The sequence below is a fragment of the Schistocerca americana genome, chromosome 8 (genome assembly GCF_021461395.2).
Source record: "Schistocerca americana isolate TAMUIC-IGC-003095 chromosome 8, iqSchAmer2.1, whole genome shotgun sequence".
Taxonomy (NCBI): Eukaryota; Metazoa; Arthropoda; class Insecta; order Orthoptera; family Acrididae; genus Schistocerca; species Schistocerca americana.
In genome coordinates, this window is record NC_060126.1 from 519,555,449 (window position 1) to 519,581,767 (window position 26,319).

The window sequence follows — 26,319 nt, forward strand, 5'->3', positions numbered from 1 at the left end:
AGGAAATGTAAAATGGCTAAGCAGGGATAGCTAGAGGACAAATGTAAGGATGTAGAGGCGCATATCACTAGGATTAGGATAGATACTGGCTACAGGAAAATTAAAGAGACCTTTGGAGAAAAGAGAACGACTTGCATGAATATCAAGAGCTCAGATGGAAACCCAGTACTAAGCAAAGAAGGGAAAGCAGAAAGGTGAAAGGAGTATATAGAGGGTCTATACAAGGGTGATGTTCTTGAGGACAGTATGATAGAAATGGAAGAGGATGTAGATGAAGATGAAATATGAGGTGGCGCCAACTGCTGCTAAAACTGCTGCTGCAGATGCAGTACGATGTGCCAGAGCCCCAAGCCGAGCACAATGGTCGACCACCTCGGTGGTGCCACGTAGCCGTCCAGAGCCGTCTTCTTGCGACTGTACGTTCTCAAGAACACCACTGCCAGCAGTTACGTACAGTGGCTACATTCCTGCCGAGTACTGCTGCAGTATCACAGAAGGAGCTCCCAGATTCACGCAGCCCTACTACACGACCTCGTGCAAAAACAGTGAGCTGTTGACAATGGCGTGTTTGTCGCCTTAAAGCATTTGTTGACTAACATCAACTCACCATGTCCAATGTCAAAGGTAACTAACGCTGAGGACCGTTACAGCGTGTATTTAAATGAATCCTGATTTGCATTCTTATACTGGCACCACTCTTATGCGACTGGTGCGAAATTTGAACAGACATCATCTTTCATATGTAGGAACACGCCTACCAACTTTCGTATGTCGCACAACTCCTTCTTGGTGCTGTGATTTTTTCCGTAGTGTTTTAATTTAAATAAATAATTATTTTAGTGTAAGCTCTGGGACAATAACGATGAAAATAAAAACTTGAGGCGGGTAGGCTGTTGTCCACAACTGTTTAGCACCTTATCGTTGAATGTCATGTCCTCCTTCACACTTCCCTCGTCAACACACACCAAGCAATGGCGCTGAGACTTGTGCCTCAACATCGCAGACCGATTCCTCCTCTTCACATTTCATAACGCACTAAATCAACGTTCAGTATCACAGTCAGGCCAAACTTGACTGCCTCGCACACAGCTGGGTAAAACGTGATGGCCTGATCAAATAAGTCTACTTACCTCATGGATTTGTTTAAGGCCACATCACACACATCATTTGCCCTGAACATATACCACGTGGTTGCCTCAGAAATAAAATTCTATTAAAAATTTCCATAAAAGTTCTTATGTCTTCTACAACTGATAAAAATTAAGATCTGACATATTTTCTTATATTTCCAGGGTGGAACTCCAGAAGCAAAAATGCTTTTTTGTCTGTAGAAGAAAACCGATCTCTCAGAGAGGAAATTACGGTGTTTAAGTATGGGACGAAGACAGATATCCTGAAAAATTCATCTACATTTTCAGGTAGTTGATTTGATCTGTAGGCCCACCTTGTCACCACTCGAGGACCTTTACACTCCAGTTGTTCTCAATTTTTTTACCATTTTCAAAGATGACTCTGATCTTCGTCAAGCCATTAGCGCGGTGTGTCTGAAGAACATCCGTTAATTTATTTATGCGGCCGTGAACTGTCTTTATGTTTATATTTACTTGTAGTTGGTTTCACAGCGGTTTGCGTTTGGCAGACAGCAATCACGAAGGGTAATACGTTGGACTTGTTGCAGTCATGTTGAGCTGATATGCTTTGATTTTCGTTTCGAGTTTGATGCGTTGTGTGAAAGCTCTTCTACAACCCCTACACACACACACACACACACACACACACACACACACACAGCGCAGCAGCAGAGACGTTTTCTAAAGATGCAGGTTCCAACACAGGCGCGAGACGCATATTCATATTCGAATACCGCATGATTTAAACTTAGCGTATAGCCCTAATTTTACACAATTGGGACCATCCACCTATAACTGTGAGATTGCGCTGGTACAAATTATATCGTATTAGTGTAATGTGTAGATCGAAATGCATCCCCCTGAAAAAAATCTTGGCGCTGCCCTTGCTCTCTCCATTATTTCGCTATAATACAAAACGAGCTACCCTTCTTTGAACTCTTTCGATGTTCTGCGTCAACCCTACTTGACGCGGAACCCACACCACGCAGCAATACTCCAGAAAAAGACTGAGAAACATAGCACAGACAGTCTCTTTAGTAGGCTTGTCGCATTTTCCGGGAAGAAAGTGTTTTAAATTGCCTCCTTTGGGTCGCTTTCCCCACACATTATCTATGTGATAGTTCCAGTTTAAGTTTTGTAATTCCCAAGTAATTAGCTGAATTCGCAACTTTTAGATTTTTGTGATTCATCGTGCAACTGAAATTTAGCGGATTCCTGTTAGTATACATAAAGATGACTCCACACTTAGCGTTATTTATAATCAATTGCCACTTTTCGAACGTTACAGGTATTTTGTCTAAATTATTTGGCAAACGGTTTCGATCATGTGATTACTTTATTGACAGCATCTAAGAGGACAGTTCAAATTGTCTCCTAAATTGTTTATATAGATCAGGGCCTATAACACGAGAGATATTACTTTGTTTTACTCAGAGGCTTTCCATCAAATACTACGAACTGTGACCTTACTGACAGGAAATCACGAATCCAGTAGCACAGCTGACACGATACTCCGTGGGAACGCAATTTGATAATAAGTTGCTTGTGAAGGACAGTGTCGAAAGCACTCTGGAAAGCTAAAGATATGGACTCAATTTTTGTCTGACAGTGTATGGATCCGTTGGCGGAGAATGAAGAGAGCAATAAAGTTTAACAAGCCGCTGCAAACTGAAACAAACAACAAAAGAAGGCAATTAAAATAACAAGAGAGGGATATTTTTGCTAATCCCTGGAATTTTAGGGGAAAGCGCGTACAGCCAGTCGCATAAAAAAGGTAAGTAGAGTATAACAACAATATTGAGTAAATAAACTACATTTAATTTCTATGAAAATATTATAATTATCAGCATGTATTAAATAATTAAAGAAGAAACAAGCGCATTCTTACTTAAAATCAACAGAAATAAATCATACTTAATTTCTTTCAAAATATAAAAAGTCGCGGTGTGTCGAAAATCAAAATCACTTTATTACGCTGACACGTAAACGCTCGCATCGCGCCCTTGGCTTGATGGCGGCACACCGGTTGCGTAACACTGCTCTAGGCTAAATTTAAGTAGCAGAACAGCCAATCTGTTTAGTGTTTACTAATTAGGACTATCAAACGCTGCTTGTCTGTGACTGCGTGATGTGTGGCTGGGCGGGAGGTCAGCGAGAGGGTCAAGGCGTGGTGGCTATGCAACGTCCTCTGGACCGGCGGGACCCGACCACCGTGGACGAGGGATGTGTGTCGGCATCCCAGCAGGCAGGCAGAACAGCGCACATCCGGATAGTTACATTCTGCGAATCGGTATTAAGCGTATGGCAGAGGGTGTTCTGTAATGCCACGATCATCAGCCATTTGACGCCCTCTGTTGGGTAAAGACCTCATCTTCTTTTTTTACACATTGCTATCTTCAGTTACACTCTTCCATGTTGTTCCGGCATGTTTCATAATTCTTCTACCCACCTCCCACTAGGTATTTTCGTATCTTTTGGAATTGAGCACGTAATTCCTTGAGGCGTAAATCATTCATGTACTTAGCTACATGTACCACCCACCTCCATTTGGGTCGCATTACGCTCATAATTACGTATTCTGCTCCGGTCTGTTCCGAGGCTCTTATGTAGGGTTCCTTACCTCAATCGGTAACACCTCGTCTTCTGTCTGCGTGCCTCTGTGTTCCACTGTTCAGACCCGTTTTTCTCAGGAACAGGTGGACGTATCAAGTCGACTGTTGTTTCACGTGTTGAGCTCTGCGGTCCCTTGGCTTTTCTCCTGGTGTCACGGTGTGGGCAGCCATGAGATGTGACTTCAGGTCACAGCAGGGAACTCTATCGTCGCGGACATCCTGCCTCCTCGTGTGTTACCTCTCGTGGTGTTATTTTTCAACACGATTCTGCTCGTCCACACAAGGCACGAGCCTCTGTGAACTGTTCGTCTGACGATGAGATACTACCGAGGCCAGCGAGATTGCCAGATCTGCCCCCTGTAGAACGTCTAAGAGACCAGCTGGGGCACTGACTCTGTCCCAGTTTAAGCGTCCAACATATCGAGGATCGGTTACAACAGTTGTGGGCTAGCACGCTGCAGGAGAGAGTACGATGACTTTGACACCCTTCACAACCAAATCAGTGCGTGCATCTAAGCCACAGAGGGTTCAGCCTCATACTGACAAGTGCTCCCATACTACCAAGTTCTTAGTAAATTTCACCCGATTTTGTAATCATTGAAATAACATCATACACCCTCTCAAAGCCTGAAGTTTTGTTTCGTTTCTTCTTTCCCTTCAGGGTACTTCAACTTCTTTTCAGGCGGTGCAGCAAAGAATAAACAGTCCTCATTCCCCATAATAAAAGATGAGATCTAACGTAAACTGCTTAACATATGTATCCTTCAGTGTATTAGCATATATCGAATCTATACGTTGTTTCTCAAGGGCTGCTAGTGTAGATTTCAATGAAACCGAGTAGTGTGTTTCAACGAAATCTATGAATTCCAGGCAAAGTGGAAATTCGTTTCATTGTTCGCGTCTGTAATTTTATTGAATACTTGTTATTGGTGCATCATGTACTGACTTGGCAGAAAGTCCTAAGAAATTTTGGTCTCATGTCAAAGCGGTAGGTGGATCAAAACAAGATGTCCAGACACTCTGTGAAGAAAATGGTACTGAAACAGAGGATGACAGACTAAAGGCCGAAATACTAAATGTCTTTTTCCAAAGCTGTTTCACAGAGAAAGACTGCACTGTAGTTCCTTCTCTAGATTGTCGCACAGATGTACCATAGGTCTCTAGAAGAGCATAGCGTTCCAAAGGATTGGAAAAGGGCACAGGTCATCCCCGTTTTCAAGAAGGGACGGCGAACAGATGTGCAGAACTATAGACCTATATCTCTAACGTTGATCAGTTGTACAATTTTCGAGCACGTATTACGTTCGAGTGTAATGACCTTTCTGGAGACTAAAAATCTACTCTGTAGGAATCAGCATGGGTTTCGAAGAAGACGATCGTGTGAAACCCAGCTCGCGCTATTCGTCCACGAGACTCAGAGGGCCATAGACACGGGTTCCCAGGTAGATGCCGTGTTTCTTGACTTCCGCAAGGCGTTCGATACAGTTACCTACAGTCGTTTAATGAACAAAGTAATAGCGTATGTAGTATCAGACCAATTGTGTGATTGGATTGAAGAGTTCCTAGATAACAGAACGCAGTATGTCATTCTCAATGGAGAGAAGTCTTCCGAAGTAAGAGTGATTTCAGGTGTGCCGCAGGGGAGTTGTGTAGGACCGTTGCTATTCACAATATATGTAAATGACCTGGTGGATGACATCGGAAGTTCACCGAGGCTTTTTGCGGATGATGCTGTCGTATATCGAGACGTTGTAACAATGGAAAATTGTACTGAAATGCAGGAGCATCTGCAACGAATTGACGCATGGTGCAGGGAATGGCAATTGAATCTCAATGTAGACAAGTGTAATGTGCTGCGAATACATAGAAAGAAAGATCCTTTATCATTTAGCTACAGTATAGCAGGTCAGCAACTGGAAGCAGTTAATTCCATAAATTATCTGGGAGTAGGCATTAGGAGTGATTTAAAATGGAATGATCATATAAAGTTGATCGTCGGTGAAGCAGATGCCAGACTGAGATTCATTGGAAGAATCCTAAGGAAATGCAATCCGAAAACAAAGGAAGTAGGTTACAGTACACTTGTTCGCCCACTGCTTTAATACTGTTCAGCAGTGTGGGATCCGTACCAGATAGGATTGATGGAAGAGATAGAGAAGATCGAACGGAGAGCAGCGCGCTTCGTTACAGGATCCTTTAGTAATCGTGAAAGCGTTACGGAGATGATAGATAAACTCCAGTGGAAGACTCTGCTGGAGAGACACTCAGTAATTCGGTACGTGCTTTTGTTGAAGTTTCGAGAACATATCTTCACCGAGGTGTCAAGCAGTATATTGCTCCCTCCTACGTATATCTCGCGAAGAGACCATGAGGATAAAATCAGAGAGATTAGAGCCCACACAGAGACATACCGACAATCTTTTTTTCCACGAACAATACGAGACTCGAATAGAAGGGAGAACCGATAGAGGTACCCTCAAGGAACCCTCCGCCACGTACCGTCAGGTGGCTTGCGGAGTATGGATGTAGATGTAGATGTTGCGTATCCGTTTCTTAAGACAGCTCGTTCCTTTGTCCGATTAAAATGTGTCCGATATGCTGTGTTCTTTTCCTATGCAACTGGTACTAATTTTAGTGAATATGTTGTATATTGCGGAGAGGGGACTGACAAATCTATAGGCTGTCTCGTTTTCTCTAGGTCGATCTAGTTTTGATATCTCACAGACCGATCGCGATCCAGAACTGCTTGCACGAGAGGTCACTGCCCAGCGAAAACATTACAGAAGACGAACGGAACAGGCAGAGCCAATGCCGCTGCGTCCGCGTCCCCCGTTGATCCTCTCCGCTGTCATTTCGTACTCATCGGCAACAATTAAATTAAACTACACAAGCTTTTAGTTGCACGTCGTTTACGTAAGTTCAGCTGTCTATTTACTTGTGCACAGCTGAATGTGTTTTAGTATGTGTAGTGTGTAACGTGTTGTGCGCCATGCCGCCCGAAAAAAGAAACGTCGTTTCGTGTACAACTGATCATCCTGCAACATTTCTATATGGCGGAATTGTTCAATATTGTCGAGTTTGCGAGAAAACGTTTCGTGCAAAAAAAAGTTTCAAATAGACCAGAATGTCAAGACAAGTCTTCATATCGCAGTAATGCAGGAGAAAGGATCACGACAACAATTTCTGACAACAGTAAGTTGTCCAAAGGTAACCAAAAACATCGGGTTAACATGGATCTATATGAATCATTCATTGCAAGCAATATTCCTCGTCACAAACTTACAAACCCTATCCTCAAAGGCTTCCTGCTCCAAATATTGCTTAAATCAAACTATACCAGATGAATCAAAATTGCGCAAATGTTCTGAAACAAATATGCAATGAACTCAAGGACAGCATTATCTGGATTTCAGTTGCCGAAAGTACAGACACTGGTGGCCGTTGCGTTGCATATTTAATTGTTAGTGCTTTAAAAGAAGAGCCTTCTTCCTACATAGCGGCCTACAAAGAACTTGAAAAAGTAAATCTTTTATGGCCAGATTTGTGACTGGGGGTATTAGAATAATATTGCCAGAATCTTCTGCAGATGAAAGGGTGCTTGTGTTTATATCCGATGCTGCTCCCTATATGATCAAAGAAGGAGAAGCCCTCCGAGTATTTTAACCCAATTTGATTCATGTGACTTATTTGCTCATGGAGTACATCGCCTTGCTGAAAAAGTACGTTCCACGTTTGTGAATGTAAATAAACTCATTTCATCCACAAAGAAAGTATTTCTAAAGGCCCCTGCTCGTATCAAAACCTACAAAGAAAAGCTGCCAAATATGCCTTTACCTCACGAAACCAGTGGCAATTCGTTGGCGTACGTGGGTCCAAGCTGTGTGGTTTTACAATGAATATTTCGAGGCCATAAGAGGGTCGATAGTGCAAAGGCTTTGGCAGTTGGCCTTTGCAAGGAAGCTTTTAATGATTCCGGTATTAAAAAAGACATGGCTGTGATTAGCACTCATTTATCCCATATACGTGCAGGTATTACAAAACTTGAAACTCAAGGTTTGGCGCTGAATGAATCTATTCAGTTAGTGAATAAAATTATAGTAGTGAACTCCTCATTGCCGGAGGTAATCACAAAAAAACTTAAAGAAAAGTTTGAAAACATCTTAAACAATAACCCAGGCTTTGAAAACTTGTGCCAAATTGATAGTTTCATTAACGGGACAGGTGAACTTTTACCAAAAACAATAAGTGCCAACATAGTACCCAAATTCAAATACTGCCCAGGTGCCTCAGTTGATGTAGAACGGTACTTTTCTACTAATAAAAATGTTTTGAGCGATCGAAGACTTAATCTACCCAACGAACATTTGGAACAGTACTTGGCCGTTTATGTTTACAATAGAAGGGAAATGTAAAATAAATTTAAATTATGCCTTGGTCCAATAGTATTAATTAAAATTTAATGATGTTGAAAAGAATTCATGACTGTATGTTGTTTTTTAAATAAAATATTACGGAGTTTTTGAGCGTGCCCCTCTGCGTGTGATATATCTCGAAGTTGGTCCTGTACATATCGACTGTTTCGCTGCGACTCACTCGCATCGCATCCGCTTGTTACCAACAACAATAGCAAAGAAAGAACAATTCTTGAAACACAGTATGCGTCCCCACTTAGTAAATTTTTAGAAAATAATCCCAGAAAGGTCCCCTTTCCTAATCTCTACCAGAAAGTATTCAGAAACTGATATCAGCGTTCTAAATGAACCAATTTTTCGCGTGGCCGGCGCTCTTCCTGGTAACTGATATGCACAGGTTCGACTTTGAGATATAATACACGGTGTAAAGGAATTATACAAAATCTTTTTTTTATGAATATATAGACACTAGTTCAACTACCAGAGATTAATGCGTAAAGCATTTGCTGAACAAAATAAGCTTTACGCTCTTCGTTTATTAGTTCTAGAATAAGTTACCTTTCGCTGTTATCCTGTCCTAGTGTTAAGACATGTTGTGCCATTTCTTACTGATAAAATTGGGTTAAATAATGAAAGTGATTTTGAAGCAGAGCGATTTCGTCTTTTGTGATACCAGGGGTCCCAGGTCCTGAAATTCTGGAAAGTTATTACTATTATTTACATTTTATGCAGAGAATTTAGATGGAGGCGACTATCTTCACGGCGACGCTGCTGAAAGATAGAGGTACGTGAATGTGTTCATCTATTTCCTTTCGTGGCCGCTACTGTCAATTTCAATGTATTTGCCGCGACATTCAGAACCTGCAGTCTTTCTTTTTATTTAATTTCGAAGCCCACGCATTTAACTGTAATTCTTTCTATCCAGGCCACGGGGGATGTTTGCACTCAAAATGTACGTGCCTCTATCCCGTTCGTATGTTCTCATACATTTGAGTGTGTACGAGCGTAACTATATTTAAGACTCATTTCCTACCCAGTATTAAAATGTTTTTATTTTTTTTCTATATATTTTTTTTCTTTTGACCACTCATTCGCGAATTTACGTGCCCTCTTATTTGATGCAGTCACTCGGCCGTATTTTTTAATAACATTATTTGTAATATTCAGTGGCTTAGTTTCCACGATTGATCTTTGCCTGTGTCCCAACAGTGCTTCATGCGAAATATTTATTACGCGACATGCACAATAACTTTCATTTCAAAATTTCGACGACCGAGTGAATAAAGATTATTCTAACAATAACAATAGCAAAACATAATAATATAAGAGGACACGTTACAAATGGCGACCGAGTGCCATGACGTTTGTTTGTTTTCAGAAAAATTTAGTATAAATTTTAAGTGGAAATATTTAAGTAATTTTTCCCATCCATTATTGTGACTATACCAATTGTTTCTCTTACATGTTACGCTAGCTGCGTATAAGATCACCAAATTTACTAATGAAATCAGCCCATAAAATTCACATATATCCATAAAATAAAAACTTCTGGAACATCAAATTTTTAACCGACTACTAAGAAAACGACCGGCAAAAGAAAATACGTAAAGTAAGAGCAACAGCACTACTACGCTTTTAGGTGACCGTCAATGTGGGACTGAATAGCATTTTTCCGTTCATTGATTTCACGCGTAAAAGTCATTTATCGGTCTACTGCTTTACCAGAGACGTATTTCACTACATTGAAATACGCGAAAGAGCGCGACGTCTTCTGTGATTTGTTTACGCGTAGTACGAGCCACAATAGTAGTGAAGTTCGGCTGCACGCTGGTTTACGATTACATACAGCTATGGTGAAATTAAGATCACAAACCAAAACGATGGATAATTCGTCAGATGAAGAATCAGTTGCTCAACCTATACCTGACACAGAGATAGAAAACATTGCAGATACAGATACCGCAGTCGGAGCGGCTAGTGGTACTCAGTCGCAAGCGACAGACGAAAATGTGTCTACTCTAGAAACTGTTCCGGATTCCGCAGGTGTACCAGGTCCAGCAGAGCCAGGCATTATGCAGATGTTAAAAATAATAACAACACAGATAGGGAATGTAATAGTCCAAATGAATACACAGATAGAAAATGTCACAGTACAGAGGGAATGTAATAGCCCAAATGAATGCACAGGCCGAAAATGTCACAACGCAGATAGAAAATGTCACAGCACTGATAGGGAATGGAACAGTCCAAATGAATGCACAGATAGAAAATGTCACAGCGCAGACAGGGAATGTAACAGACCAAATGAACAAGCTAGACAGAGATGTAAAAACCCTTACTGAAATGCACAATAACCTGACGACACAACTGACACAACTAAAAAGAGAGGTAGCGGATCAGGTAATAGAAGTGTTGCGTGAAGATTTAAACTGTATGAATCGGAATATTGATAATTTAAAAACCACAGTTAAGGATGTGCCAAATCAGATAAGTAAGTTAACTGAAAATTTCAGTGCCATGAGTGTACAGCAAACCGAGTTCCATACAAAAATGCAGGAAGCTTTAAATCAAGTTGAGGACTTGACAAAGCAGCAGAAACAGCAATTCGAGGGCTTTTTTGAAGAAAAAGACACACACATAAACAGTACTGTAGAAAAAGAGCTACAAAAAGCAATAAGTAACACAATGGAGCAACTACAAACAAAACACATCTGTAGTTAAACTGCAAACTGACATAGACCTGATACAGAAAACTTTGACACAGGACTTACCAGGTCGGCAGACTGAAATAGTCAAACAACTAAACAGGAAACTTGGCACAATGAAAGAACGAAACCAACATGCAGCAGAAGAACTTGACAACATACCCACAGGTAAGAGCGATAGTGAGGTCAGTGACTATCCTACCCCGAATGTACAGTCGTGGACAAAACGAGCGAGACCCCTCACCTTTTCGTTGTGCTGATCCGCACAGCTTTAAAGTCTGCTACACAGCATAACAGGCAAGGCACCGAAGTGCTACCAACATACCATGCAAGTTCGCTCAGCTGATGTGCTGAGATAGCTAGCACTGGAGAAACTCGCTCTTCGAAGACGCCACAGCATCGTCTGCCACCACTTCGTGGGAAACGAAATACCTCAAGTATAAGCCAATGTGTTCTATCCGCTTATCTGTGATTATGACTTGGATCTAAAGTGTGGCTATGGATAGTACGTATGTTCAGATTGCGAATCTAACATCATGAATAAAGACAAGGGGAAATGAATTAGGCGTCCTTCCTCATCCGTAACATCAAATATATTTTAGTTATTCTGTCTTAAATGAACTGCGCAGAAAACCATTCACCAGAAGTGAATAACTTTTTAGCAACACCAGATGATATTAACAGCTTGCCGGCGCGGGTTAGCCGTGCGCTCAACGGTGTCATATCGCGGACCGCGCGGCTCCTTGCGCCGCCAGTTCGAATCCTTCCTCGGGCATGGATGTGTGTTAGGTTAGGTAGGTTGAAGTAGTTCTAGATCTAGGGGGCTGTTGACCTAAGCAGTTTGGTGGCCTAGCTCTTAGAGACATTTTTTGACCTTTCGCGTAAATTTTCTTTACATAAACGGCCGTATCTTTAGATTGCGTTGACATAGCTCACTTTTTTACACCACCAAAGGACCGTATACCGCAGGAAGTGCGATACATTTCTGTTTATTATGTCCACCCGTACTCGAGGTGAACGGGTTTTAGGGGGTTGGGCAGACAGATAGACGGTCAAGAAAGTGAGACTAGTAGGGTTCCATTTTTACCGATTTACGTGACGAAATCCTAACAACGAAAATAGATACCACATTTACTGAAGATGAGGGCCGCATAATAGTTTCCCCTACTCTTTATTCGAAATGTTTCTGTTGTAGTCAATACATCAGCATCGCTTTCGATCCAAATCACGTTTACAGGAATGCAAATAAAATCCATTTGCCTATACACGTGGCAATTCAGAGCCTACTATTAATGCCACCGCGTTTTAGATGTGCGAGCATTCCCATTGCTAGCTACCTTAAGGAACACTTCGGCTAATGAACGTTTTCTGTCTGTGGCACATCTAATGGAGAATTCGAAACATTGTAGAATACGTTTGGCAGCTACGTCGCCGTTTATTTCCTGTGGTGGTGCAGAATTATTCTACTAAATTTACTCGCTAATAACAGTTTTTTGTTATTTCGATAAACATCCCGAATGGTTGTCACATAAGCAGTGACATGAGGGTAGACCATTCATGTTTTTGAGTCCAGAAAGTTCTTTGCAACAGAAACTGCAGATCATTTTGTTGCCATTTTCATTGCGAAATTGCCGGCTTATTCATGTCTGGGGCAGTAATAGAGGGCTGTTTGTCTGGGTTGTATGCTAGCGTAGTGAAAGGTGTTTGCTACTGCAAGGGAAGTCTTGTTTGTTTTCGGCTCTAATGTCGATGGAGGCAGATAGACTATCAGTAAAGGAATTTTAAGAATTCTCGCGCCCCAAATACGTTTTATTTCTACCTTTATTCTGTACCGGCGCCCCGTGGATGTCGATATGAAACTCTTGTAGAATTTCATACTTGTTGCTGCCTATTTTTTCCGCTTCTGTCAGTAACTGAATTGACTTAGGTGTGGTACTGAGTGATTTGTAACTGAATTTCGTTATGAATCTTTACGCATTGCTAAATTTTCACAGTTTCATTGTAGGTCAGCAACGGTAATCCAGTATGACTGGTCTGAAAGTTGACACAGACAATTTCGCGGTCGAATGCGCATAATATTTTGCTGATTCGTAACGATCTGGGGTACTTTGTCTTACTGAAACAGTTATGTTATCTCGATAAGCTGAAATTCATTTTTATTAGTACAGATCATACTAATTAGCGTTTCTTCTTTCATTTATATCTTATCATACTAATTAGCGTTTCTTCTTTCATTTATATCTTATATTTAGGTGTTGTGGTTAACACACTAATCAGCATTAATATAGTCTTACACATGATTGAAAACAGTCTGACAAATTTCGGGTAGTTTTTCAAATTAACGCCTGTGCATAGTATGTTGTTAGCACTTCGTCGCGTTGCCTGTTATGCTGTGTAGCAGACTTTAAAGCTGTGCGGATCAGCATAACGAAAAGGCGAGGGGTCTCACTCGTTTTGTCCTCGACTGTACATGTGTCTTCACCAAACTATGAGATGGAACTGAGTCGAAACAAGGTCCCAGGAGTAGACAACATTCCATTAAAACTACTGACAGCCTTGGGAGAGCCAGTCCTGACAAAACTCTACCATCTGGCGAGCAAGATGTACAAGACAGGCGAAATACCCTCAGACTTCAAGAAGAATATAATAATTCCAATCGCAAAGAAGGCAGGTGTTGACAGATGTGAAAATTACCGAACTATCAGTATAATAACTCACGGCTGCAAAATACTAACGCGAATTCTTTACAGACGAATGGAAAAACTGGTAGAAGCCGACCTCGGGGAAGATCAGTTTGGATTCCGTAGAAATATTGGGACACGTGAGGCAATACCGACCTTACGACTTATCTTAGAAGAAAGATTAAGGAAAGGCAAACCTACGTTTCTAGCATTTGTAGACTTAGAGAAAGCTTTTGACAATGTTGACTGGAATACTCTCTTTCAAATTCTAAAGGTGGCAGGGGTAAAATACAGGGAGCGAAAGGCTATTTACAATTTGTACAGAAACCAGATGGCAGTTATAAAAGTCGACGGGCATGAAAGGGAAGCAGTGGTTGGGAAGGGAGTGAGACAGGGTTGTAGCCTCTCCCTGATGTTATTAAATCTGTATACTGAGCAAGCAGTAAAGGAAACAAAAGAAAAATTCTGAGTAGGTATTAAAATCCATGGAGAAGAAATAAAAACTTTTGAGGTTCGCCGATGACATTGTAATTTTATCAGAGACAGCAAAGGACTTGAAAGAGCAGTTGAATGGAATGGACAGTGTCTTGAAAGGAGGATATAAGATGAACATCAACAAAAGCAAAACGAGGATAATGGAATGTAGTCGAATTAAGTCGGGTAATGCTGAGGGAATTAGGTTAGGAAATGAGACACTTAAAGTAGTAAAGGAGTTTCGCTATTTGGGGAGCAAAGTAACTGATCATGGTCGAAGTAGAGAAGATATAAAATGTAGACTGGCAATGGCTAGGAAAGCGTTTCTGAAGAAGCGAAATTTGTTAACATCGAGTATAGACTTAAGTGTCAGGAAGTCGTTTCTGAAAGTATTTGTATGGTGTGTAGCCATGTATGGAAGTGAAACATGAACGATAAATAGTTTGGACAAGAAGAGAATAGAAGTTTTCGAAATGTGGTGCTACAGAAGAATGCTGAAGATTAGATGAGTAGATCACATAACTAATGATGAAGTATTGAATAGAATTGGGGAGAAGAGGAGTATGTGGCACAACTTGACAAAAAGAAGGGACCGGTTAGTAGGACATGTTCTGAGGCATCAAGGGATCACAAATTTAGCATTGGAGGGCAGAGTGGAGGGTAAAAATCGTAGAGGGAGACCAAGAGATGAATACACTAATCAGATTCAGAAGGATGTGGGTTGCAGTAAGTACTGGGAGATGAAGAAGCTTGCACAGGATAGAGTAGCATGGAGAGCTGCATCAAACCAGTCTCAGGACTGAAGACCATAACAACAACACATGAGATGAACGGTAACCAACGATGGACAATGAAAGAACGAAACCAACATGCAGCAGAAGAACTTGACAACATACCCACAGGTAAGAGCGATAGTGAGGTCAGTGAATATCCTACCCCGAATGTACATGTGTATTCACCAAACTATGAGGTGTAGGGTAACCAACGACACCGTGACGAAAGAAGGGAACAGCAGATAGCTGAACCCACTTTGCCATCAGTTTTGTTAGAAGAGAGTCTTATAAAACATCGTCAGTTTCAAGTGTTTATCCCGGAAAAAAAATCCGTGCATCCGGTAATTTTTATAAAGTCATTCAAAAATGTATTGCCTAAAACGTGGTCGAAACAGCAAAAGATACAATATGTTACGGGTTATATACAAGGGGATGGAGCGCTATGGGCGATGGAAATGCCAGAAACTTGTCAGACATTAGAACAGTTTGAAAACGCATTTCATTCAAAGTATTGGTCACACGGCGTGCAAGAGAGATTAAGGAAAGCCATGTTCAACCCTGAACAATATAATCCAAAATTTGGATCTCTCCGGAAGTAGTTTGAGAAATATTTAAATAAAACAAGATTCTGGGATGAACCAGTGACACACACGGACGTCCTACGCATTCTGAAACTTAACTACCGCTAAATATTCGGGAAAAGCTAGTACAGGTACCCGAAAGCAATTTGGAGTGTTTTCTATCTGTCTTGGACTCTATTGACTTAATGAATGAAGACGCAAGACAAAGCCACACCGATCAAAATAATTTCCGTAGCAGCGGTGGCAACCAGCCTCCGCTGCGCCAGCCGCAGTACGGCGTCAACATCGAAGCGTGCGCGGCTGTCACGACCGGCTTTTGTCGATTCCGCCGCAGCAGCGTATATGCCAGGCCCGAATTCGGGAGGCAATTTCAATAGGAACTATAATCAAAATTTTAGCCCAGGATTTAAAAGAAAAAGGAAAAATGGTTCAAATGGCTCTGAGCACTATGGGACTTAACTTCTGAGGTCATCAGTCCCCTAGAACTTATAACTACTTAAACCTAAATAACCTAAGAACATCACACACATCCATGCCCGAGGCAGGATTCGAACCTGCGACCGTAGCGGTCTCGCGGTTCCAGACTGTAGCGCCTGGAACCGCTCGGCTACCCCGGCCGGTAGAAAAAGGAGAAATGGGGACAGAAACTACTCTGGCTATTCCGGTAACCGGAAACGAAACTGGAATAGGAACGATAACAGAAATCATTGGGGTAAGGCTCACAGTAATATTCAGCTTCAATTTAGCAACAACGCGGCTAACCCACGAAACGTGCAGTGACAGTACCCGATTAGCAATCAACACTATCAGTCCCAACCTCAAAATAACATTAAGCCTGTTAACTCAGGGCAAAATCATGATCGCAATGTGCAATGAGGTAGCAACACGTCGGGGATGAATATTATAGAAGTGACGAACGAAACACCTATAAACAGTAATAATGGGGCGTTAAACTAAATGTGGTCTCATTATGCTCCCCAATGTTGGCCATGAATAGTCGTGGGTGCGATCCATGCTACCACGGTAATAACTTGCTAAGATATCAAGATGAATCGTACATGCGTGATTTGTTAACCAATGAGGGACAACCACAAGTTGTACGAAGAGGATGGTATAGTGCAAGCTAGCATACAGGCTGTAGTAGGAAAAATACCCACTCATATGCTTGTGGATACTGGCGCAAAAATTTGTGTTATGCCGAAGGCATTGGTTCAAATGGCTCTGAGCACTATGGGACTTAATTGCTGAGGTCATCAGTCCCCTATAACTTAGAACTACTTAAACCCAACTAACCTAAGGACATCACACACATCCATGCCCGAGGCAGGATTCGAACCTGCGACCATAGCGGTCGCGTGGTTCCAGACTGTGGCGCCTAGAACCGCTCGGCCACACTGACCGGCCTCGAAGGCATTGTTTAAATAGATTAACAGCCACAAAGCTTTACCGACCTATCCAGTGCAGAACTGCATGCTATTAGGAGCCATAGGTGGAAAATCTAAATTAATTAAGGTACAAACCATGGTCGAAATACAAATTGAAGATATTGTGTTTCAGGCACTGTTTACAAATGGGAAGAACTGTACTGTAGATTTGATAAAAGTCAAAAGTAGCAACGCCAAGCCTTGTCAAGCTATACACATCCAAATTTTAAAAGTCAACACCTTTCGACGCCATGACTCGAACGAAATGTGGTGTCAGCAAGTAGAGCAGCACGAATTTGAGGATAAAATATCGGAATGCGCAGGAATCTCTCGGCAACAAAAGGACGACCTCAGAAGTGTATTGCTACGTTATGTACGCGTGTTCTAAAAGAAACCTGGAGTTATTAGAACGTATCAATATCGTATGGATGTCCGGCCCCACGACACGTTCTGCAAAAACAGTTATTCCACACCGTGGTCACAGAGAGAGGCAGTGGCCCAGGAGATAATTCTTATCTTGCTTGGAATATTATAGAGACCTCCTAGTCGCCATATTGCAGTCCATTGCTTGCAGTAAAGGAAGCGGATAAATCGGTGAGACTTGTTCTCGATGCCAGGGAAATCAATAAGATTATTGTTCCAGTAACCACCCGACTTGAAAACCTAGAAGAACAATTGCAACGGTTCCACGGAGTACAATTTTTAACTAGTGTTGACCTCCGTAGTTCGTACTGGCAAATTCTCCTATCACCTAAAAGTAGGAAACACACAGCATTCATATTTGCAGGCAGGTCCTACAGTATTGTGTTTTGCCCTTCGGGTTAAACGTGAGTGCTGGTGTTTTCACCACTGCACTCGACACCATGTTAGGGCCTGACCTCTTAGACAAACTCACAGTATATATAGACGACAGCTTAATAGCAACACCTACTTGGGATGAACATATAGAACTTTTAGACAGGATGTTAACAGAGGTTTTCAGCAGCTGGTGTTACAGCGAACCTTAAGAAATCTAAATTTGTAAGAAAAGACATGAGATTTCTCGGTCACATAATTTCGCCCGCTGGGATAAAGCCTGACTCTGAGAAACTATTAGCGATAAAAAATTTTCCAGTCCGTTAGACAAAGTGACAGCTAAAGGCATTCGTAGACTTGTGTTCATTTTTCCACAGGCTCGTTCCTTACCAATTGCTCAATAGCCCTGCATTATCAGACCTGTTAAAGAAGGACAAACAGTGGAACTGGACGCAACAGTGCCAAGCTGATTTTGGTTGTATAAAACATGCTTTGGTAAATTCCGATATTTTGGGACAGCCTGACATGAGCAAGGATTTTTGTATAGCGGCAGATGCTTCATTTTCTGGATTAGGAGCCCGTCTGTTACTGCTGGACGTAGGTGGGGGCACAGACAATGTTAAAGTTATTGGTTTTGGTAGCCGCACACTATCAGAATGTGAGCGCAGATCTTCCACCATAGAGCTAGAAGCCCTTTCTATTGTGTGGGCATTCAAAATATTTAATTATTATCTATTTGGCAAATATATACGAGTCTACAGTGCCCACCAGGCGTTCAGCTTTTTACTCACATGTAAGTTATTACATAATCACCTTGCGCGCGTTTTTGCAGTCTTATGATTTTGAAATTATATATGTGAAGGGCATAGACAACGTGATCGCCGATGTACTGTCACGGTTACCCCAAGGATTACCCGAGTTTGAGGAGTTGATAGAACAAAACACACACTTTAAAGTTATGCTCATAAAAGACACTAAATTTAGAAAGTATTTTTTGGATATGTGGAACAACATGGCGAAATTGCAGGAAGAAGATGAGCGGTGGAAGAAAGTCAGATTTCAATTAAGCAATAACCCACCTGCATCTGTACCTGTACGACAGCGTTACGAGTTGTATAAAGATGTGTTATTCTATAGGTGAAACCTAAGCAGCGATGTGTGGAGTGTTTGTGTACCCGAAGCGTGTGAGAAAAGTTTAATTTGGCATACTCATTTCACTTGGGGACACTACGGTGCCCGCAAGTGCTGTAGAAATTGAATGTGTACTGCTATTTTCCCAATATGCTTCGACGCACACCACAAATTCTGAAAACTTGATTGTTTGTCAAAAGGCTAAGCCTGTCAATCAGAACGACGAAACAGAGTTACATCCTATTTTACCAAAGAAAAAACCCTCTAGAACTGATATGCATAGATGCTATGGGTCCTTTACCTTCTGCAAGAGGAGAGATGAACTATATAATTGGTGTATATGACGTATTTTCGAAATATGTGAAACTGTACGCCACAAAAACCACCGCAGCTAAGCCTATTATTAGACGTATGCTAAATGACTATTTTCCGTCTGTTGGGAAACCGCAGGCGATCTTATTAGATAATGCTACCAATTTTACATGCCATGCATGGAAACAATTTCTAAAAGAGCAGCAGGTGAAACAAATTTTGATATCCAAATATAGTCCGCAATCCAACCTGATAGAAAGAATTTTTCGTGAATTGAACAGGTTTATAAGGACGTATGTAGCCAACAAACAGTCTAAATGGATTGAATATTTAAACGGTTTTGAACACGTAGTAAATAATCTTCCGATTTACGAAACAGTTACACCGTCGGAATTAATATACAATGGGAAAGAAAACAATGAATGGGTTAACCCCATCCCATCTGTTCCAAGACAACCTGGAGATTTAAACGAAAAGGTAAGACAGGTGTTGACCTCTATTACAGAATAAGCTCAACGCCGTAAGAAACATTTTGACAAACAGCTACATGGTGTCGCCAGACTTGTGGTTAGACAAAAATCTTCTCTGTCAGCCAAGAAAAACGCTAAGTGGCAAATAGGATAAACTGGTCCGTATATTATTGTACATATTCCGCAAGACGGGTGTTATTTACTTGCGTATCCTCACAACGGTAAAATCAAAGGACTCTATGCACACAGAGACTTGAGGAAATTCCACCATGATTAAGTATCACACTTTATATCCATCTATGCACGCGATTGATATAAGTAAACTATGGTAAAAAGAAGAAATACGATTAGGTTAAAGTAGGTATATCTTCCTATGCAGCTACGTGAATCAGAGCATTTCACTACTTCTGTTTACATTTGTCAGCGATTGTGGACTCAATACACAAGCAAGCTAGGACATACACGTCAATTGATGACTAGCAATGTTAACATAGGATGTACTTGGAAGGTTGACTGAACAGTTTCTGATCACAGAGGTATTTTAGTTTTAAGTTTATGTACAAAGGATTCTGGAGCGAACAATTAGCACAGACCTCGAAACAAAGCAGATGTAAGTTTTTTTTTGCCACTTGTGTTTCAAGATTATAAGGTACAGACTAAGTTACAGAAAATATTGGACTCCCTAAGGTACATAAGTATACGGTCACGCAAGAATATGCCATCTTGCCGAGAGATTTTTTTTTTTTTGACATGTCCACACAACTAGGCTTTATTTATGAATATATCGAGCAAAACGATATTAAATTTTTTATGTGCTCCGATGATGATATGATTTCTGGCTGCTAATGAAAGTTTAGTGTGTTATACACCATACGCACGACAACCTGATCTAAGTAAAGTGCATCCAAAGATAGAGTTTAGGAATAAAATAACTAGTGTGATCTTACTGAAATAAAAATAATTTTTCAACTTTATACACACGTTTGACTGCAAGTACACTGCTGAGGTACGATTTGTAAACATGGTATGAGGCATACTTAATACCGCCTCTTCTAAAGTAAAGTAAAAGAAATATGTACGAGGTATGTTACAGGAAACTGACGGGCAAAGAAATTGGACAGTGCCGAAACAACCTTAATTCTTTACATGCGGCGTTCATCGAGATGCTACGAGACTTCAACTATGTTACTCTTACGTCACTACAACTTACGATCTACGTTACAGAATATTACCAAGATCACTTAGAGGTACACTACTTGACCAGAAAGTTTTAATAATTGGTCTTCGGCTTCAGAGTACCAAGAATCTATGCTGACTTTAGAGCAATATATGCACTGATTATCTCTTATGTTTACAATACAATTACGTTTTGCGAAGAATTAGAGTAAGAAAGGACTTAGGTCACGTTCGAGATTTTATATACACTACTGGCCATTAAAATTGCTACACCAAGAAGAAATGCAGATGATAAATGGGTATTCATTGGACAAATATATTATACTAGAACTGACATGTGATTACATTTTCACGCAATTTGGGTGCATAGATCCTGAGAAATCAGTACCCAGAACAACCACCTCTGGCCATAATAACCGCCTTGATACACCTGGGCACTGAGTCAAACAGAGCTTGCATGGCGTGCATAGGTACAGCTGCCCACGCAGCTTCAACACGATACCACAGTTCATCGAGAGTAGTGACTGGCGTATTGTGACGAGCCAGTTGCTCGGCCACCATTGACCAGATGTTTTCAATTAGTGAGAGATCTGGAGAATGTGCTGGCCAGGGCAGCAGTCGAAGATCTTCTGTATCCAGAAAGACCCGTACAGGACCTGCAACATCGGTCGTGCATTATCCTGCTCAAATGTGGGGTTTCGCAGGGATCGAATGAAGGGTAGCGCCACGGGTCGGAACACAAATGTGAAACGTCCACTGTTCAAAGTGCCGTCAATGTGAACAAGAGGTGACCGAGACGTGTAACCAATGCCACCCCATACCATCATGCCGGGTGATACGCCAGTACGGCGATGACTAATACACGCTTCCAATGTGCGTTCACCGCGATGTCGCCAAACACGGATGCGACCATCATGATGCTATAAACAGAACCTGGATTCATGCGAAAAAATGACGTTTTGCCATTCGTGCACCCAGGTTCGTCGTCGAGTACACCATCGCAGGCGCTCCTGTCTGTGATGCAGTGTCAAGGGTAACCGCAGCCATGGTCTCCGAGCTGATAGTCCATGCTGCTGCAAACTTCGTCGAACTGTTCGTGCCGATGGTTGTTGTCTTGCAAACGTCCCCATGTGTTAACTCAGGGATCGAGACGTCGCTCCACGATCCGTTACAGCCATGCAGATAAGATGCCTGTCATCTCGACTGCTAGTGATACGAAACCGTTGGGATCCAGCACGGCGTTCCGTATTACCCTCCTGAATCCACCGATTCCATATTCTTCTAACAGTCATTGGATCTCGACCAACGCGAGCAGCAATGTCGCGGTACGATAAACCGCAATCGCGATAGGCTACAATCCGACTTTTTTCAAAGTCGGAACCGTGATGGTACGCATTTCTTCTCCTTACAAGAGGCATCACAACAACGTTTCACCAGGCAACGCCGGTCAACTGCTGTCTGTGTATGAGAAATCGGTTGGAAACTTTCCTCATCTCACCACGTTGTAGGTGTCGCCACCGGCGCCAACCTTGTGTGAATGCTCTGAAAAGCTAAATCATTTGCATATCGCAGCATCTTCTTCCTGTCGGTTAAATTTCGCGTGTGTAGCACATCATCTTCGTGGTGTAGTAATTCTAATGGCCAGTGTATATAATGTACACGTGCCAGTGATACAATGATGTACACAAGTACAAACATGAACAAACACAGGCACAGACTCAGAAAGCAGTACAGCGTATAGCGGCCAAGCTTCACGATAAGTCAATGTTTTAAGTGCGTCTGTAGCACGATCCTAAGTTAGGGGAGTGCTGTTGTTGACGAAAACGTGTTCTCTTCTGCCCTGTGAGATGCCAGGTAGTATCGCGATTGCGAACTGTAGTACTAGAGGCACGTATGTTCTGTGGACACATTCACCTACCAACTTCTATAATGAAATATTTTGAGCAATATGTACCCCGATAAAGTTTTGAAAGAGAATACAGGAGCAAATAACGAACGTGGCCATAAACTACTAAAAACCAGCCAGTGGTCTCATGAGCTATAATTTTTTTTTGGAACAGAAAGAAAATCAACCGGACGGTGTAGTTACCCAACGACAGTGAGTTATTCAGTGTCAGTGACATGTGAGATGTACGCATAGGAACCAGTGAGAATGCTATTATACCACAAGCTTTCTCCTTCGAAATAAAGAAGACTTGGTAAATCGAGAAAGCCTGTTACGGCACGAGTGTTTGTGCAAAGTATAGGACAGTGTGCCGTTGGAAAGCAAGTGCAGTACTTACCTTCGTGCAATGACCGTAGGAGGTGCCCTGTGGTCCCTTCTCACAGCCAAGGTGTACGACGAGTGAAAGCAGATGCAGTAGTTTCGTAAACGCTACAAACGCTCCGCAAAACACTTCACGGAAATGTATTGATCGCCGCGCGCGACATCGCTATCCGGCGGTGTTTGCACGACTATTGGACTCCAAACGGCGCGTAGCGTGCCGCCAGACTCATTGTTGCGCGTGCGGTTGCTTGTAACCGACACATTGTTGACTGACAGCGTGAAGCAGGAGGGCAATTTCAATAGGAAGCAAAGATCTGCGTTCGAATGGGCGCTCACCATAGTGCAAAGAGGCGTAGAGACTCGATTTCCTGACCTACTAAATAAAATCTTACCTCTACAGCTCATGATTTACGTCCCACGTTACAAAACAAAATATAAAAAGGGCACCCATGTTCATTGAACAGTACCCATGTTTGTGTATATGCTAGTGTTAAGTTAGAATAAATACTAATCTCTGTGAATTTCATTTGTTACATGTTTATCTTGCCCATGGTGAGACAACTACGAAACCCAGAAAGGACATTATCAAATAGATCCTGGTATAAAAGAGTAAGTGGAGAGCATAAGCAACTATAATGAAGAATTTCTCGCACTTACTACTCCAAATACCCTTGCAGCCTTACAGTCTGGATCGATACACTAAAATATACGACGTTCTTGTAAAACTTTCTTGTTTTCAGCAAATATGTAACTGCAGAATCATAGAAAAGACTTGTGAAATGTAATGTTATTGTCAACGTGCGATTGAAGATGTTTTTTGTACGTAGGAACAATGACACTGTGAATCGTCGTAAAGAACTGAACTACAAATTTGATCTAATAGACCATGTAATGTAATATCCATGGATTCGATTTAAAAGACGATGTAATGTAATATCCCTGTGTTGTTGTTGTTGTTGTGGTCTTCAGTCCTGAGGCTGGTTTGATGCAGCTCTCCATGCTAATCTATCCTGTGCAAGCTCCTTCATCTCCCAGTACCTACTGCAACCTACATCCTTCTGAATCAGCTTAGTGTATTCATCTCTTGGTCTCCCTCTACGATTTTTACCCTCCACGCTGCCCTCCAATGCTACAAAATTTGTGATCCCTTGATGCCTCAGGACATGTCCTACCAACCGATCCCTTCTTCTAGTCAAGTTGTGCCACAAACTTCTCTTGTCCCCAATCCTATTCAATACCTCCTCATTAGTTACGTGATCTACCTACCTAATCTTCAACATTCTTCTGTAGCACCACATTTCGAAAACTTCTATTCTCTTCTTGTCCATGTTTCACTTCCATACAAATACTTTCAGAAACCACTTCCTGACACTTAAATCAATACTGGATGTTAACAAATTTCTCTTCTTCAGAAACGATTTCCTTGCCATTACCAGTCTACATTTTATATCTTCTCTACTTCGACCAGCATCAGTTATTTTGCTCCCCAAAATAGCAAAACTCCTTTACTACTTTAAGTGTCTCATTTCCGAATCTAATTCCCTCAGCATCACCCGAATTAATTCGACTACATTCCATTATCCTCGTTTTGATTTTGTTGATGTTCATCTTATACCCTCCTTTCAAGACACTGTCCATTCCGTTCAACTGCTCTTCCAAGTCCTTTGCTGTCTCTGACAGAATTACAATGTCATCGGCGAACCTCAAAGCTTTTATTTCTTCTCCCTGGATTTTAATACCTACTCCAAATTTTTCTTTTGTTTCCTTTACTGCTTTCTCAATATACAGATTGAATAACATCGGGGAGAGGCTACAGCCCTGTCTCACTCCCTTCCCAACCACTGCTTCCCTTTCATGCCCCTCGACTCTTATAACTGCCATCTGGTTTCTGTACAAATTGTAAATAGCCTTTCGCTCCCTGTATTTTACCCCTGCCACCTTCAGAATTCGAAAGGGAGTATTCCAATCAACATTGTCAAAAGCTTTCTTTAAGTCTACAAATGCTAGAAACGTGGGTTTCCCTTTCCTTAATCTTTCTTCTAAGGTAAGTCGTAAGGTTAGTATTGCCTCACGTGTTCCAACATTTCTACGGAATCCAAACTGATCTTCCCCGAGGTCGGCTTCTACCAGTTTTTCCATTCGTCTGTAAATAATTCGCGTTAGTATTTTGCAGCTGTGACTTATTAAACTGATAGTTCGGTAATTTTCACATCTGTCAACACCTGCTTTCTTTGGGATTGGAATTATTATATTCTTCTTGAAGTCTGAGCGTATTTCGCCTGTCTCGTACATCTTGCTCACCAGATGGTAGAGTTTTGTCAAAACTGGCTTTCCGAAAGCTGTCAGTAGTTCTAATGGAATGTTGTCTAATCCCGGGGCCTTGTTTCGACTTAGGTCTTTCAGTGCTCTATCAAATTCTTCACACAGTATCATATCTCCCATTTCATCTTCATCTACATCCTCTTCCATTTCCATAATATTGTCCTCAAGTACATCGCCCTTGTATAGACCTTCTATATACTCCTTCCACCTTTCTGCTTTCCCCTCTTTGCTTAGAACTGAGTTTCCATCTGAGCTCTTGATATTCATACAAGTGGCTCTCTTTTCTCCAAAGGTCTCTTTAATTTTCCTGTAGGCTGTATCTATCTTACCCCTAGTGAGATAAGCCTCTACATCCTTACATTTGTCCTCTAGCCATGCCTGCTTAGCCATTATGCACTTCCTGTCGATCTCATTTTTGAGAAGTTTGTATTCCTTTTTCCCTGCTTCATTTACTGCATTTTTATATTTTCTCCTTTCATCAATTAAATTCAATATTTCTTCTGTTACCCAAGGATTTCTACTAGCCCTCGTCTTTTTACCTACTTGATCCTCTGCTGCCTTCACTACTTCGTCCCTCAGAGCTACCCATTCGTCTTCTACTGTATTTCTTTTCCCCGTTCCTGTCAATTGTCCCCTTAGGCTGTCCCTGAAAGTCTGTACAACCTCCGGTTTACTCAATTTATCCAGGTCCCATCTCCTTAAATTCCCACCTTTTTGCAATTTCTTCAATTTTAATCTACAGTTCATAACCAATGGATTGTGGTCGGAGTCCACATCTGCCCCTGGAAATGTCTTACAGTTTAAAACCTGGTTTCTAAATCTCTGTCTTACCATTATATAATCTATCTGATACCTTTTAGTATCTCCAGGATTATTTCATGTATACAACCTTCTTTTATGATTCTTGAACAAAGTGTTAGCTATGATTAAGTTATGCTCTGTGCAAAATTCTACCAGACGGCTTCCTCTTTCATTTCTTAGCCCCAATCCATATTCACCTACTATGTTTCCTTCTCTCCCTTTTCCTACTGTCGAATTCTAGTCACAGGCATGGG